The 16,236-nt window shown below is 40.5% G+C and overlaps 1 long non-coding RNA gene across 1 annotated transcript; it reads right to left on the reverse strand.

Moving 5' to 3' along the window:
* Positions 1–11,904: 11,904 nt before the first annotated feature.
* LOC133273454 (uncharacterized) lies at positions 11,905–13,827 on the reverse strand. The gene is made up of 2 exons (XR_009744815.1): positions 12,986–13,827; positions 11,905–12,416 (listed from the first exon to the last, which is right to left on the reverse strand). It is a non-coding gene; the product is annotated as an uncharacterized LOC133273454 (long non-coding RNA).
* Positions 13,828–16,236: the final 2,409 nt, after the last annotated feature.

A 16,236-nucleotide genomic window follows, 5' to 3' on the forward strand; every position in this document is an offset into this window, starting at 1 on the left:
TATCTGATACATTTTTAAGTAGTGCATTTAGACTGAAAAAAGCACTTACTCACAAGATACGTGGATAGACAGTGATAGAAGAAAAGAGCCAGAAAACAGCAGAGAGTGGTCTTCTTCTCTGTGAGTCTACCCTACTGAGGACCAGAGGCCAGGACAGCCTTTGTACCGCTTGCTGGAGCCCATCCAGCTCAGCATTCCTAGGCAGTTGACCGCATTTTATACTCTGTTAGACCTCACAACTGTTTCTCAGGATCTAAAACTTGTTAAAGCACCGTTCCATCATGTTCTGAAGCTCTGCAAAAAACACTGGTGTAGGAGCTCAGAAATACGTAACAAAATAACAAAGCAGATACAGAAAGAGTACAAGGTGAAGCCAGCTTTTCTCCCAGTAACCAATATTCACCTCAACCTAACACCATCTCCAGGAATATACATTTTGCTGGACAGATTTACCAGTGGTGTCACCTCCATTACTCTCTCCTATTCAGAGCTGTTTTGTGAGCCATTTTGGATACAAAAATAAACATACATAGAACATGTACCCATGTGCTGTTGTATGTACAGATAACCAAGTAAGAAAGTTTCTGTAAGAGCAAAATGTGCTGCTTGAAACCTTTTGTTTATGAAATTACCTAAATATTAATATATATAGATACAACATTTTCAATGCACATGAACTATGTGGCTACAAGAGGTTTCTGTTTTATTCTATATCAAAGCTCCCATTATACTCATCACTGTATTACCTAAAGGTTTTCCCACACTGTGTTAATCAACATAATTACCTTTCTCATATATGGGGTTTATCTTTTGGGGATTTTCCTTTGGCAGGATGAGGAAGAGTTACTTTTTCTGAAAGAGTGTGTTGTGACAGTTATAGATACATTTTTAAAAATAGACAAATTTATGATATAGCTGAGGCAGAAAAAGCAGCTGAAATTTGAACTTTTCCATTAGAGTTGTAGGCAACAAGGTCTGTGACGAAACCCTGGTCCTTAGGGAGTTTTTTCGAGGGTCTCAGGGTGATTATTTTGGTAAATTCTGCATAAACAACCTTTCTCTTTATCATGGGAATGGTGTAACAGAGGATGAAGCCTGGCAACAGACATCTGCATGCCTGCAGGAGCCTGTAAGCAGCCTTCTGCATATCCTTAGCCTCAAGTCATAAAGTACTTCGGCAATAAGGACTGAAAACATAAGCTCGCCTAAACCTTCTGTGTGAGAAGCTTGAATTAGGTCCTCACTTATGAGGGAGGAAAGGTTTGATGAACTCCTAGTAGTTGTACATGTGAAGAGATGCGTTAATACCAAAGCACTGCACACTTCATGCCCAATTCTGGTTTTGCTGCCATCCAGCTAAGGTGTATCATGCAGAACATGAAGCAACTGCTTATCTTACTCTCAAGAGTAGACTGGTGTCTGTTATCCACCCAGAAGAGAAAGAAAGAATTAACCATAAGAGCAGATACCAGATACCCAAACCAGTAAGATACATATATGTATATATAGCATCATTCTACCACTAGATGTTACACAGCTAAGAAATGGGTTTAAGTCTTTGTAACCAAAGAGAAAATTAAATCTAATAGCTTACTATTCATTAGGGACTGTAGGGACAGCACAAGGGGTAACGGTTTAAAACTTAAACAGGGGAACTTTAGATTGGATATAAGGAAGAAATTCTTTCCTGTTAGGGTGGTGAGGCACTGGAATGGGTTGCCCAGGGAGGTTGTGAATGCTCCAACCCTGGCAGTGTTCAAGGCCAGGCTTGACAGAGCCTTGGATGACACGGTTTAGTGTGAGGTGTCCCTGCCCATGGCAGGGGGGTTGGAACTAGATGATCTTAAGATCCTTTCCAACCCTAATTATTCTACGATTCTATGATAACCCTCAGCCACAGCTGGCTTTGGGAACAGCTGGCATTATGAGGACTTCCAGCAGAGTGACCTGTTACAATGTCCTCAGCTTGAATGTGGAAAATCATATGAGGTAAACCACTTAAACAGACTGGACCAGACTTGTCAATACTTGTGCTGAAATGTAGCAGGAGAGCAGCTCCTGCTTTCAGTACCTCACAAGAAGATAAATGTAGTGCTGCCTTTCCTTGTCTTGGTTGAGTCTGTATTGTGTGCAGGGAGGCTTAGGAGGGTTTTACAGTGTAATTCAAATATGTCTAGGTAAGGCGAGATACACTAGTGGCTCCCTTTCTGTTATCCTGTATCGTACGCACATGTTGCAGAATGACTCTAGGAGCAGGACCATAGAGCCCTGGAAGACTGTGCGAGCAAGGCAGGGGGTGGCCCCCACAGGTAACCGGAGACCGGACATGGGAGGAGAACGTGGAGGAAACTGTGTGGGGCTAACCAATACTGTTGTGCCAAGGAGGAGTGGCTGAATACCAGTCCTATATATATGTGAACTGCGTCACAAATAAGGTAGAAGTTGCTTATCACCCATATTGCGTTGGCCTGTCTGCTTCTCCTCGCCGCTTACACGCACACCCTGAAGCTGCCTGGGGGCTGTCATTTGTCCAGGATCACCTGGACAACCTCTGTAGCATTAGTGATAGCACTGCAGTGATGTCTTAGGCTGACAGCAATGACTCTTACTGGGAGAGAGTGTGACAAGGTCCCCAGCCCTGGGGATGGAGCAGATGCTGTAGAAGAGCAGCAGCGTGGGGCACCTCTGTTCTGTGAAGGACAGCAGAAGTGGGACCCTTCCTGTGCCCCACATTGGGCATCACCCCCAGCTCTGTATTTTAAGTTTCACACAGCAGAGAGAAGTGGGATATCTCACATCAGTTAGTGAGGAACTTAGTCCTGGGAGATCTGCACAAGGGATCCTCCTTCATTTACAGATGTAGCCTCCAACTGAGGAACTCAACACAGTGAAAGGCATTTTAGAGAGGTTTATTCCAGTAAATGCTACTGACAACATCTTCCTGAAGATGAGAAAATGCTTAGATATTTTCCCACAATGGAAAATCCGTTATTACCTACAAAACTGGCAAAAATATCATTTCCTATGCTCTGTGGTCTTCGACTGTTTTTTCTTCCTTCCAATGGTTATTTCCCCCTTGCAGCAGAGAAGTTTGGCTCTGTTGTCACCATTGTCCTCCTCCAGCACTTCACTGACTGGTACATTAGCAGGCATTTCAATTCTTGAAATGCAACTGCATACACCAAAATCTTATTAAAAGAATTTGGGTTCGTTACAGAGATGGCAAAAAGAATAAATAAAGTTCTTCCTTTTGTATATAAAAGGAAGAAAAATCTATCAGCTTTACCCATCACTGTCTGCTTCTAAGATTGGGTTCTGCATTTAGATATTTTAAACTGCTTACTTTTGGAATATATTATTGATGTGTATCTAGGAATCATTCAGACTGAATAACATTGTTTCATGGGTCAGCAAACACTCCTGTCTAGCTAATATCAGAGTAATCAGAGTCAAACCTAATTCATTTGAACCTCCACTTGAAATAAACAAAGTGCACCTAGTCAAATTGAGTGATGAGTCTCTAATTATTTTAATGTGCATCTTACTCCAATTCTCACAGCTGGTATGTGATGCTATTGCCGACATTGCCTCTCCTAACCAAAAGCCTTCCTACCCACGTGTTTCAATGGGATGTAGTTCCAGCTGCTAAAGGAAAAGGCCATAACTGGGTAAGTCTTCAGCTGGAATATTGCAAAGAAAGACAGCCCCTTGCTGGTTAGCTCTCTGTAAGAAAAAAGCTCTGCGTTTTTGATGAAAAAGCATTAGCTATTCTACACTAAATGCTGAATAACGACCCATAGCTAACAATACTGGCACCACCGCTGTGATTAAAAAAAAAACGAATTATGCTAGAAACATATATGAGGATATGTACTGGGTCTGGCTGGCTGGGATGCAGTGAATTTTCTTCACAGCAGACCATATGGGCTTCGGATATGTGACTGAACCAGTATTGAAAACACAGGGATGTTTTAGTTATTGCTGAGCAGTGCTTACACTTGAGAGTGCTCTACGCTTATTTTGCTTTGCTTCTGCATGCAGTTCTGTTTTTTGTATTAAAATAACTCTCACTTAGTATCTCAACCCACAAGTTTTTAGTCTTTGCTCTTTCAATTCTCTCCCCCACCCTGCCAAGGGGGGAGTGCCAGCCAGGATCTGTAAGGATATATTTGCTAATCGAGGATGTACCCAGTTATGTGCTCTACTGGCTTTATAATGCACCTCCATGAGAAGCTGGGGATTAATGCCCCTGTGGTGCAGCCTGCCTGGGACATCATATTACAACATAATGCATAATAGTGTAAAAATCAACATGCATCTACTATCCCATTTGAGGTCGCTTGAGCACATTAGTGACATGGAAAGCAGCAGCTAAAGGAGTGGTGCTAGGGCCAGCAGGAGATTTCCGACTTTTCCAGGAGTGTTCCCTTGTATCCTGGTTTTGGCTGCTGCTAACACACCGATGTTTTAGTTATTGCTCAATAGCACTTTCTCTGATCAAGGACTTCTCAGTCTCTCATGCTTAGCAAGTGAGGAGGGGCACAAGAAGGCAGGAGGGAGCCGAGCCAGGACACCTGACCCAAATTACGAAAGGGGTATTCCGTACCACAGCACGTCACACCCAGTATATAAACCGGAGGGAGTTACCCAGAAGGGACCATTCGCTGCTTGGGTCAGGCTTGGTATTCGTCAGCAAGTGGTAAGCAATTGTATTGTGCATCACTGGTCTGTCTTGGGGTTTATTCCTCTCTCTTTTTTTTCATATTATCATAATAAATATGATAGTTATCATTATTTAAAACATTACTTATTATTAAAATTATTATAATTATATTTTACTTTATTTCAATTATTAAAGTTGTTGTTGACAAATGCTGTTTGCTTTTCTTTCCAGAACTATCTATGCTGATGAGCAAGACATCTGAGAAGTCATTTCTATGCACTGTTGTGCTCCCACCACTACAGTGGGAGCGATCTGGTTCCAGCAGAAAGGCACATCCCTGGGAAGGTCTTTCAGAGGGTAGCTCAATGCACACAGGAGTGGAGGGCTAAGGGCCTTCTGCCTGAAATGGCTTCTGCCTGCCATTTGGGTACAATATCAGAGGATCGCCATCATGAGGGCTTTCGATATGGGACATATTTCCGGGACATTTTCCTTGCCTAGGCTCATGATGTCCTGAAGACCTTCAAGATCACTGGTGTATGCTCTTGTATTCTTAAACACACGACTTCCAAATTAGGCCATGACTGCAGTCTTTCTGTACTGATAGTGTATGTAGTCCTTCATCCCAAGAGCTGAGTGCTTTAGACATCCAGATAACAAATTTCCAAAACATTCTTACAGATATTTATTCCATTCAAGTGCTAAATGGCAGTGGAAACTTCAGAGGATTTTATATATCAGTTCAGGTGAAGACAGGAATAAAATGAAAATGTCCTGATATATGGCCTTTGCAATCTCAATGGCCAATGCTTTCACCAGATCATGGCATGCCAATTTATTTGGGAAATATGAATAAAATCAGGCATTAACTATTACAACACACTTTTGATAACATGCATTTCTGTTTATCTGTGTTTATTACTAGCATTTAACTGCTATAGCAACAGACACTTTATAAACGAACAAAGTTGCAAAAAGAAATGTTCCCAGTTTCATGTGAGCTTTACAGAACTAGAGACCATTCCTGCACATTAGTGCTGGATGTTTTTTTTTCTGTGGGGAGTTTTCATTCACAGCTTATTTATCTTAGGATGATTTTTTTAAATTACAGTATTTTGAACTAGACTATATTAAATAACATAGTACTTGCTCCTTTCCTTTGGTATGTAAGGGAATGTGTGTTCATGATGGTATTTGGATTACTTCATTGTATTCCCACACTTCAACGTAAGCAATTAGTGGGCCAGGATCACAGCATATATGTGCTGCAAATTGTCTGTATTTGGATCTGCACTTTCAGTGGACAGGATGAGTAACAACCAGCATGAACTGAGGGAGTTGAAGACTTAGGTGGGACTGTAGGAAAAAATTTCAGACTTCCTCCACAGTAACCCTCTTTCCCAAGAACGGGACTTCTGGAGCTGTTGAGCTTGGACTTTTCGGAACAGATCTTTGACAGGATTTTACCTGTCTTATGAGAGAGAAACTCTCTGTGGCCTGGAATCCAAAATGACTACTATGAACTTGGTGCTTTTTCTTGGGTAAACTGGATTTTCTTCTTTTGATTTTGAAGTCCAACCCAGGAAAGCTGTGAGTTCATGGCGCCTGAGATGGCCACATGCTGAGGTAACCTTCACGGGTGGTGTGGAAGGACAAAAAGGGTAAGAATCTCAACTAGTACGAAGTTTAATATGATTAGAAGCAAATCCAGGTTAATGGACATTTTAAGATAGAGTCATGAGCCTGTCTCAAAGAGAAGCTGAAAGACAGCGTTATGGAAGCCAGTTCTTCCAGCAACACACATTAAGAAGTAGCACCATATTTGTTAGCACTCTAAAGACATCTTGTAGTTTACATTTCCTAAAAAAAACATGATCCAGAGGAGAAAGCCTGAAAGGAATCAGGATTTTGAAGGAGATTCTGTCATGACGCTGATAATTTGTCTGCATCTGACAGATCCTGTAGTCCTCTGAGACTGCTGATGGTACTGGGCAAAGAGGTATTTCCTACAGAAAGTCTATGATCTTGCTGCTTGTCTGACCCTAAAGAAGGCACACAGAATGTGATAAATAATTTTGGTATCTATAAGCATAAACCCCTCATCCATTTGAAAACTATAAACCTTTCTTGTTCACAGTAGGGATGTCTTCCCTTATGGTTTTGTCGCTGGGAATCGCTCAGAACTGAATCCAGGCAAATATTCTTATCATTACAGAGGTGGAAAATACAGTCTACTACACTGAATGCATTCAGCTTGTAAATGCAGGGAAGTATAAATCATCAGCTCTTCTTCATCCATGAAGGCTTTTATTTTGATGACTCTGAAACCCTCTGTCCTAATTCAGGTCAACACAAGCAGCCATAGTAAATGGATGTACTCATCTATAAACCAGCAGATGAAAAAGCTTTTCACATAATGGACTCAATGGACAACAGCTGTTTCAGCTGGGTTTTGAACAGGAGTAGCTATAAGCAGTTGTAACATGTTAGAAATTAAAGTACACCTCTTCTTCACACCTCTTGGTACCTCATGAGCAGGCTTTGCAGTTGTCTACTGTGTAGATTTTATCAAATGCAAGATACCCAGCAGCTTGTGATATTTCTCTTGTGCCTTCTCTAGCCTCTACTATGCACATGATAAAGGAATAATACCATCAGCAAGAATGAGGATGTTGCAGAGAAGGCAAGCTGTCCTTCCTACCCATGTCTCAACTCGTGGAAGACATGAATGTGGAGCAGGCAGGACAGATAAATCTGTAAAGGGTAGAGAAATTTAACTGCCATAACAAGTACTCTGTTGGTCTAGCAGTTCTTCTCTGTTAGCCATTCTTAGTCACCTGAGATGCATTCTTCTGGGGCCCAATCAAGGAGGATTCTATTTATTCTATACACTACGACACTTAGTTTTGATGTATTAAAAGGTGGGGCTGTGGAAGACAGGTACTAAGGAAATATGGTTCCCACATTTGTTGCCTAGCTAAGACTGGGTCTTAAATATCAGTCCCTGGATATCAGAGAGACCTGTGCTGGGGCTGTCTTGTGATAGCCAGCATAAGTTTTGCATGGCTGGTATCAGGGAGTACCAGTACTGTGGGGGTACCCTTCTTCTTACAATCCCCCCCCCCCCCCCCCCCAATTAGCAGGATGGAGGACATCCTGATGACCGACTGGAGGGCCCTTTGGTGGCAGGGGAGCTTGGCTGAGAGAGAGCAGAGAGAGGGACCAGACAGAAGAGCAAGGAAGGATTAGGTCCTGCATTTTGTGAACTTTGAAGTTTGTGCAAAGCATTTCCCAGAGGAGAAAATTAGATATGCTTTTTGAGACAGCTAGTGAAGTATGGCACCAAAGATATGTCTTTAAAAACATGCTGCTTTCCTAAATCAGAGAAGTAGTGCTGAAGCTTCTTATGAATGGCAGATCTCATACCCTGGGGTTTTCTTACTCACTTTCTCTTGAATCCTCTGACAGGATGGATATAATAGCTTCCCTGTTTTACAGCAAAACTACAGAGGTTTAGGTTCTAAAACTGTTAACAACCCATAGATAACTAGCATCCATTTATTAACAGTATACAGGGAAGAATTACATTTCTCTTCCAATCCAGGGTTTTGTTAAGGCATTCTCTGTTTCCTGAAGTTCAGAAACAATAATTTGCAAAGAAACCTTTAACCAAAACAAAGGAATTGAATTCAGATTTTTTTTTTTTTTTTAATTTAGCGTAGGAGCAGAACAGATGGTTTGTGGGAATAATCCATTATTCTGTAACATTATCTCTTTAAGTGAATCTTTCTTCAGTATGCATGAAAACTGCTAGTTTGCTAACTCTGGGCACAGAAAGGCCTGTGTTTACACACAGCACAGACTTGGTCAAAGCAAATTTGCTGGCTCAGTCTGAGTATGCACCATAATTGGTACTGAGATGTTGAACAGCACTGAACAGAGCTTGGGACTTCCACTTAAAAAGAAATTGCACTGGTTTGAAATTTCATTTCATACACAACAAATGAATTTGCAAAAGAAAAGTTTTCTAAATCAGGATGGTTTTGTTTTAATTTTGTTTATAAGAAGCACTTATAGGGTGTCTGACTTGGAAAATGTCTTCTTGGCACAGAAACAACTGCTGTCTGAGATTAGCGCAGGTAATATGAACAAAACCATAACTGACAGGATACCAATTTCATTCAACAGATAGCAGAACATCCAACACCTGCATTCAATTGTCTTTTAATAGACTGAATGTAGATACCAAAAAAGTCTTCCTGCTCCTTAAAGCAGTAAGACTGTGGAACAATCTTCCCATACGCATAATGGGAGGGGTAAAAAGCAAACTATTTTGAGGTTTGAATTAGGTACATATCAAGCCTTCTCATCTTAATACATCAGGAGAATTTCTGTGTAGCTAAAGAGTGTTTTCTGAGCTGAATAAGTGAAGCTGTTAAGGAACTAGAGAGACAGCAAAAGAGCCATACTGACCCAGAGTGATCATTAATCAGCTGAACTCATTAACTGCAGCCAGCATATTCTGACTCTGAAGGACTACACAAGTACCCTGTGTGCTGTGTCAAAGGAGTCAAATGGGAACTCTCCTTTGACTGAATTTGCAGTGATGTTAACCTTACCTAAGGGGTAATGTTAAACTTACCTAAGGAAAACTAAGGGGTAATGGGCTCAAACTTAAATAGGAGAAGTTCAGGTTCGATATAAGGAAGAAGTTCTTTACTGTGAGGATGGTGAGGCACTGGAATGGGTTGCCCAGGGGAGTTGTGAATGCTCCATCCCTGGCAGCGTATAAGGCCAGGTTGGACAGAGCCTTGGGTAATATGATCTAATGTGAGGTGTCCCTGCCCACGGCAATGGGGTTGGAACTAGATTGCCTAAAGGTCCTTTCCAACCCAAGCCATTTTATGACACTATAATTCCTTTTTCAGTTTAAATGTAACTTCACCATCCTTTAGACTTCATCTTAAAAGCTGATGGGATGACTTGTTTAGGACTGAGAACAAAACTGCTCTGTAATCATCTGTTTGGTGGGGAATGATAAATATTCAACAGGACATTTTCACAAATCAAAATCAAAAGAGATTTGAAATCATTTAGTAAAAATTATTAAAAAAAAAAAAGCCTTTGGAATGACAAACAAAGAGAAATCGGGTAAAACTTTCAGATCAGCCATTTAAATTCATTCCCTCCCACTACACTAGAATTTCTAATACTTGTAAAGAAAATATATGCTGAAAGATAAAAGGGAGAAAAAATAGAATAATAAACTTCAATTGCACATAAAAGGAATAAGTGGGAGTATGGGAACATATTGTAACTATTTTCTTATCTCTAAGTAGGGCAAAATGACTTCAGAAAGGCATAGGATTATTTAAACCACCCTCATATTTTGTTGATTTTTTAATAAACAATTTCCTTAAAGAGAAGCATGTCAAGACAGATTGACCTAGGGTATTAACAATAAGAAAGCCAGTTGTTTTTATATTATTGATTTGTTTTTGAATCAATTACTGAGCATAGGATTTTTTAAAATCTTAAATGATATACATTTAAGATGACAACTTTCCACTCCCTTTATATTCAGTGAAGAGAAAGGTCACTTATAGGGTGCAATTTATTGCACTCCTGTAGACCTCGAAACACGTTGATGAACTGCACTCTTAAAGTGCCAGTTTCTCTCAGGACTATAAAGACCACTGTGGGTAACTAATGATAATGTAGACCTCCACTGTGCAGAAATCTCAGTTCAGTCAAGATGAGTCATTCCTAGGGCATGATTCAACTCTCCCCAGACATGTATGCAGTGCCATTGGAGGAGGTACTGAAGATGTCCATGTGATAGTGCAGGTAAGACACTGGATCTATGGGAGACCCATGCTCTTCCCTAGCATCAACTGAAGACTAGATAGGACACCCTACAGTGTCTATAGTATATTTGGACACCATGTATAGGTGGAGACTACTAAATTTAGCTGGCACTATTGCCCTTTACTATCTATTTGATATATTACCTCAGTGAAGGGATATAGCAGCTATTTACACAGGTTGGGAACCAGGCTTGTAATTTGGTTGCCTTCGTTTCAGCAGATTGGATTTCTCTCTGGAGGTTCTCAAAGGCACTTACTTTTCCCTGTTAATTATAAAGTGAATTTTAGCTTTTGGAGGTATGCTCCATTAGATGCCAAGAACAGAGTATAATTCATGTACCTAAATGGAGAGGATCTTAACTCATGCACCTATTTTTTAAAGTGACTCAATACTGTATATGATTTTGATATTTCTCAGAAAAGATATCCTTAGTCATATCCTCTCAGTGACCACAAAGGGAGACATAGGTGACAATATCTCAGATGGAGATGTCTTCTAAAGGCAAACCTGTCACATCTTCAATACTTCTCTGATTTTAGTGGATTTGAGGGTCTAAGTTTCATCAACATATACCACTTGAAGGAAGCAGCACCTCCCTGTTTGAAAGTGCTGTTGGGATTTGGTGAAATGAGATATGCAGATACTGCAGAAAAGAAATACCTAAAATACATAATTTCAACCTGTTAGAGCTGAGAAAATTGCAGTTTTTCCAAATCATCCTGTACCCACATCTACTGTTCATTAACCTGCTCCAGCTCACTGCCTATGTTTTAAACCCAGTTGTATAAAAACAGATCTGCTGGGAAACACACCAGATAAATCACTGAATTCAATATAAATACAAAAGGAAGTGCTGGCTGACATTTAGAGAGACTGACCTTTTCTTCAGACAAGCCAGTCTGTGATTGAAACACTGCTTCATTCAAAGTTTAAAGAGGGTTATTCCACATAATAAATACTGTAAAAAAGAAGAGCATTTGGAAAGCAGAGTGAAGTCTTTTCATCTTGCCTAACACCCAAGCACAGGCTCAGTTCTATACCATTAGTACTTACGCATTATTTTACTCAAAGGAACATCTTGTGGAAAAAAATAATAATAAAATTTTATTATCAACATATTATTTTAAGCATTTCAGCAAAGGCACTGTAACAAATCAGATGAGCGATTCTCTGGCTTTCTTTGGCATCTTCAATTCTCCCTGTTTGTTGTTTATATTATCTGGTTTATCTTTGTCTGTTCTTCAAAGGTCATGTAATAAAACCATTTTTAGAAACCTTTTTAAAGCATTGTTTTGCCCAGCCAGAATAAACAGCTTTGTTACTACAGGTTTGCATTATCCTATTGTTACAGTATACAAAGTACTTGAAAGGGCTTTTTCAGAAAACTGCTGGAAAACAGAGACAATATGATTGTATAGAGAAAATACTCAATATTTAAAGACTGTTAACTTTCAAAGTATCTTGTGCTCCTTTAGTTTTAATTTATAAATAAGTGGATGGGTCAGTCAGCTGGGTACTCCCAGGATCTTGCACAAACAGTTGCAATTAGTTTCTTTTTCTTTTTCAATTACAATCTCAAAAAAAGAAAAAAAGAAAAAAAAAAGAGTAGGAAAAAATCCGTGGATTGCTTTAACTTACTAAGACAAGATTTTTCACGGTTTATCTTTAAAGTCTGGTCTTCTTCTTATAGAAATAACTTATTTTTATCCAGTTAGGTTCAGGATCCCAGTTTGTGAGCTAAGAAATTAGGAGCAGTTCTGATTAAAATTATGCCTATTAAAAACCAGCATTGGGTATATTGAAAATTCACATTTCCCCAGCATCAGTCAATTGCTGAAACAACTGGCTTTTGAGTAACTCCAGAGTGATTCAGTGAGACATTTAGCTGACAAGTTGTCCTGGGTTCAGCAGTAGCAGTCATTTTTCTCCTTCTTGGTAGCTGGTGCAGTGCAGTGTTTTGACTTTCGGCCTGGGAACAGAGCTGATAAGAGTGGTGTTTTGGTTTGGCCAAGGACTTTGTGAGCCTCAAGCTCTGCCAGGGAGGAGGGGAAGCCAGGAGGAAGCAGAGACAGGACACCTGACCCAAACTGACCAAAGAGGTATTCCATACCACAGCACGTCATGCCCAGGATGTAACTGGGAGTTAGCCGGAAGGGCTGGGAGACTGCAGGGTTGGAGGAGGTATCGGTCGGTGCTTGGTCGGGGCTGGGGGGGCAAGTTATTGGTCAGCTGGTGGTGAGGTTTTGTATTCTCTTCCCTTGTTATTTCCTTTATCATTATTATCATTGGTGGTAGCAGTAGTGATTTGTGTTATACCTTAGTTACTAAACTGTTCTTATCTCAACCCGTGGGAGTTGCATTCTTTTCGATTCTCCTCTCCGTCCCTCTGGGAGTAGGGGGAGGGAAAGAAGGGGGGGAGTGAGTGAACGAGTTACCTGACTGGGTTTAAACCACGACACAAGTTCAGGAATATAACATAAAGCTCTAATTAAGTAATACCTTAAGGAATATTTTATATGGGTTAGCCTTCCACAAGCCATTACACTTAACAAAAGCTTTGATAACCATACTTTCTAATATCATTTCTTATAAACTGATCTCGCACTTACCACCCCAAAAAGCCTCCAGTACTTGCACCAGACTGAAGTGACTTTCTCATGTCACCTAGGAACTGACCCCAGCTCTGGCAATCCCACCACATTTCAGTTTTGCTTCTTTCCTTTTCTTTTTCAATTCAGTGGTCAATTATCTGCCCTTTTACAAGCCACCAAGCAAAAACAGGGTGACAGATACAGTTTCAAACTTTGCAAACCACTCACTGCTGAAAATGTTGCCCTGTACATTTCAATTAACACTTCAAAAAGAAGCTTTGAAATTTTTTTGTAAACTATAATGATTTAGAAAGTGACTAGAGATCAGACAAGAAACGAATAGCTGTTTGAAGTATGCTTTCTAGACAGAACTCTCTGATCAGCATCTCTCTAACTCACTTTGATGTAATCAGTGACCAGTTGGCTGCATTTACGTTTCGTATGTTTTTTTCTGGTTGGATTGCAGAGCTCCCTCTCACTCCCACTGAGGGAGACTCAAGTCATGACATCTGGTTATGGACTTATACATCTGCAATACAAAGGTATTTGGGGACTGCATTTCTCTCTGGCATTGTGCAGCCTCTCTCAGCAGTAAATTAAGGTTACAGTTCAGCCCTGGCCTTGAATTCAGGTTTCAAAGATACAGAGGACAATTGGTCCAACTGCTTTACATGCAACTAGGCAGCCGGTCAAAATCACCAGCCCACTGGGTCAAGCTCTGCTTTCTGTTACAATGATGCAAGTTAAGGTTTCACTGTGAGTAAACATTGTTTCTGTTAATTTACATCAGCATCACTGCGAAGTAGATTTGGCCCATGTCCAGAACAATCTCACAACATAATAAGGAAAAAAAGCCTCTTTTTTCATACCCTGATAATTTTCTCCTTTCCTGAATATTTTATTACTGTGAATTCAAGCATAATTAAGGTTCCTGTCACTTCATCCATTGACAGCAGAAGGGCTTTTACTTCCTAATTGCTTGTTTTCCAGTGTCCATGAAAACGATTGTATTCACATAACCAGCACTTGCAGAGAGATAGCATGAAAGAGGAAGCATTCCTCTTTCATGCATATGTATATTCATGTATAAATCTGCAAGCACCTGCAATGCCAGATATCCTGTGACCAAATTCTTAATGAATTCTGGAGTTTTAAACAGGACAGGTCTGAAGATCTCTTCCCCATGATATTTCCTGCTCAGCTGTATTACCCCCAGTTATGTCTACAAGGGTGGGGATAGCTCTCGGAACTGTGGCTTTGAAAGCTGCAACAGCTGCTAGTGCGTGAAAACCAAAGGGCTTTTCAATCCAGTCTGCAACAGGACAGAGCTCTTCCTCCCCATTTCTGTCTTTAGCAGCTGCAATATTGAGACTTTAAATGGCATATGCTAACCCAATGTATGGAGGGACTGACTGCATTTAGACACACTCCAAACAGCTTATGAAACTAGCATCATGACAGGGACCTACATCTTCATGTGTACTAAGGTGTCTCTCCCATTTAGATTGATAGGTCATGGATTCTGGCCTAATTGGCATTTTAGCGCTGCAGGAAGGCTATATCAGCAGAAAACAGAAGCATTTCAAGGTTTTAAGAATCCTTGTAAATACAGTGACTAAGCAAACAACATCTGAAAACATCTAGCAGTATAATAATTGTTTTATCAATACAGGTGCCAAAACAAAAGACTCAAAAGCAGTTTCTGGAGAGACCTACCCAATTAGGAAAAAAAAAAATAAAAAATCAAAAAAAAAGCAAAACAACCCCACCGCCCCACCCCCCCACAAAAAAAAAAAACAAAACAGCAAAAGATTTTTCAAAGTGAATTAAAAGCTAAGAGGTTTTGTTTGGAGTCAAACAATACAAAATGATTCCTGCAGTGAAACAGCCTTATCTTGATCATGTAGTATTCCAGTCACGTGTATTCAAAAAGATGAATAAAGGATAACTGAGATGACTAGACTAAAGAGGAGCTTCTTTTACAGATGAAACTTAACAGTTTAGCTTATTTAGCTGAGTATGATGAAGGCTGAAATAAGATATTTACTGCAAAAGCATAGCTGGGCAATGAACGGAGAAAAGCTAACAGAAAACATGAATGCATAAGTACAAAGGCTGGGCACTCATGGGTTGTATACGCAGTTTGGCAGTTAGGGGACTTTCCCACCATCAGAGAAGTGAGGCTCTGGAAAATAAGATCTATTAGGATTATCAAGGACAAAGTCTTCATGGGAATTAGATTGAATGGTGATCACTTGTGAGGCTAAGGCAACAACTGCAGAGGACAAAGTGTCCGACAGGCAAACTGGTCTAAGAAATGTACCCAGGCTTTGGAGAGTGAGGGCGTGCAGGTGATCTACATCCTTTATCCAGTGAGAAGCAGCTTGGTTTTGGCTGGGGTAGAGTTAATTTTCTCCCTGGTAGCTGGTGCAGAGCTGTGTTTGGGCTTTAGTCTGAGATTAATGCTGATAACACACTGGTGTTTTAGCTGTTGCATTCAGAGATGCAGTCAGCTATATCTCTGATTCACTGACTGGGTCAGGAGCAGTGTTTGAGAGATAGCCCATGATCACCACTCTCTAGGGAGGCATCCTCTGAGGCAACAAAGGAAAAAAAAACCCAAATGAAAAAAGAATCCACATCTGGCACATTTTGGGTGATTCTGTGTCATTCTGTGTCTAGTGAGTACAGGGGGAAATACATGGTTAGAACCAAGGTCAGAAGCACAAGGGGAGGGGAGGGGAAAGGAAAGGGGAAAGGAAAGGGGAAAGGAAAGGGGAAAGGAAAGGGGAAAGGAAAGGGGAAAGGAAAGGGGAAAGGAAAGGAAAGGGGAAAGGAAAGGAGGGGAAAGGAAAGGAAAGGAAAGGAAAGGAAAGGAAAGGAAAGGAAAGGAAAGGAAAGGAAAGGAAAGGAAAGGAAAGGAAAGGGGAAAGGAAAGGAAAGGAAAGGAAAGGAAAGGAAAGGAAAGGAAAGGAAAGGAAAGGAAAGGAAAGGAAAGGAAAGGAAAGGAAAGGAAAGGAAAGGAAAGGAAAGGAAAGGAAAGGAAAGGAAAGGAAAGGAAAGGAAAGGAAAGGAACCAAGCACCCCACCCCCCCTCCAAAAAAAAAAACAAAA

This window comes from Pezoporus flaviventris, unplaced genomic scaffold, assembly GCF_033815535.1.
Source record: "Pezoporus flaviventris isolate CSIRO_AGI_PZ_B2104156 unplaced genomic scaffold, CSIRO_AGI_Pfla_v1 ptg000031l, whole genome shotgun sequence".
In the NCBI taxonomy this organism is placed as follows: domain Eukaryota; kingdom Metazoa; phylum Chordata; class Aves; order Psittaciformes; family Psittacidae; genus Pezoporus; species Pezoporus flaviventris.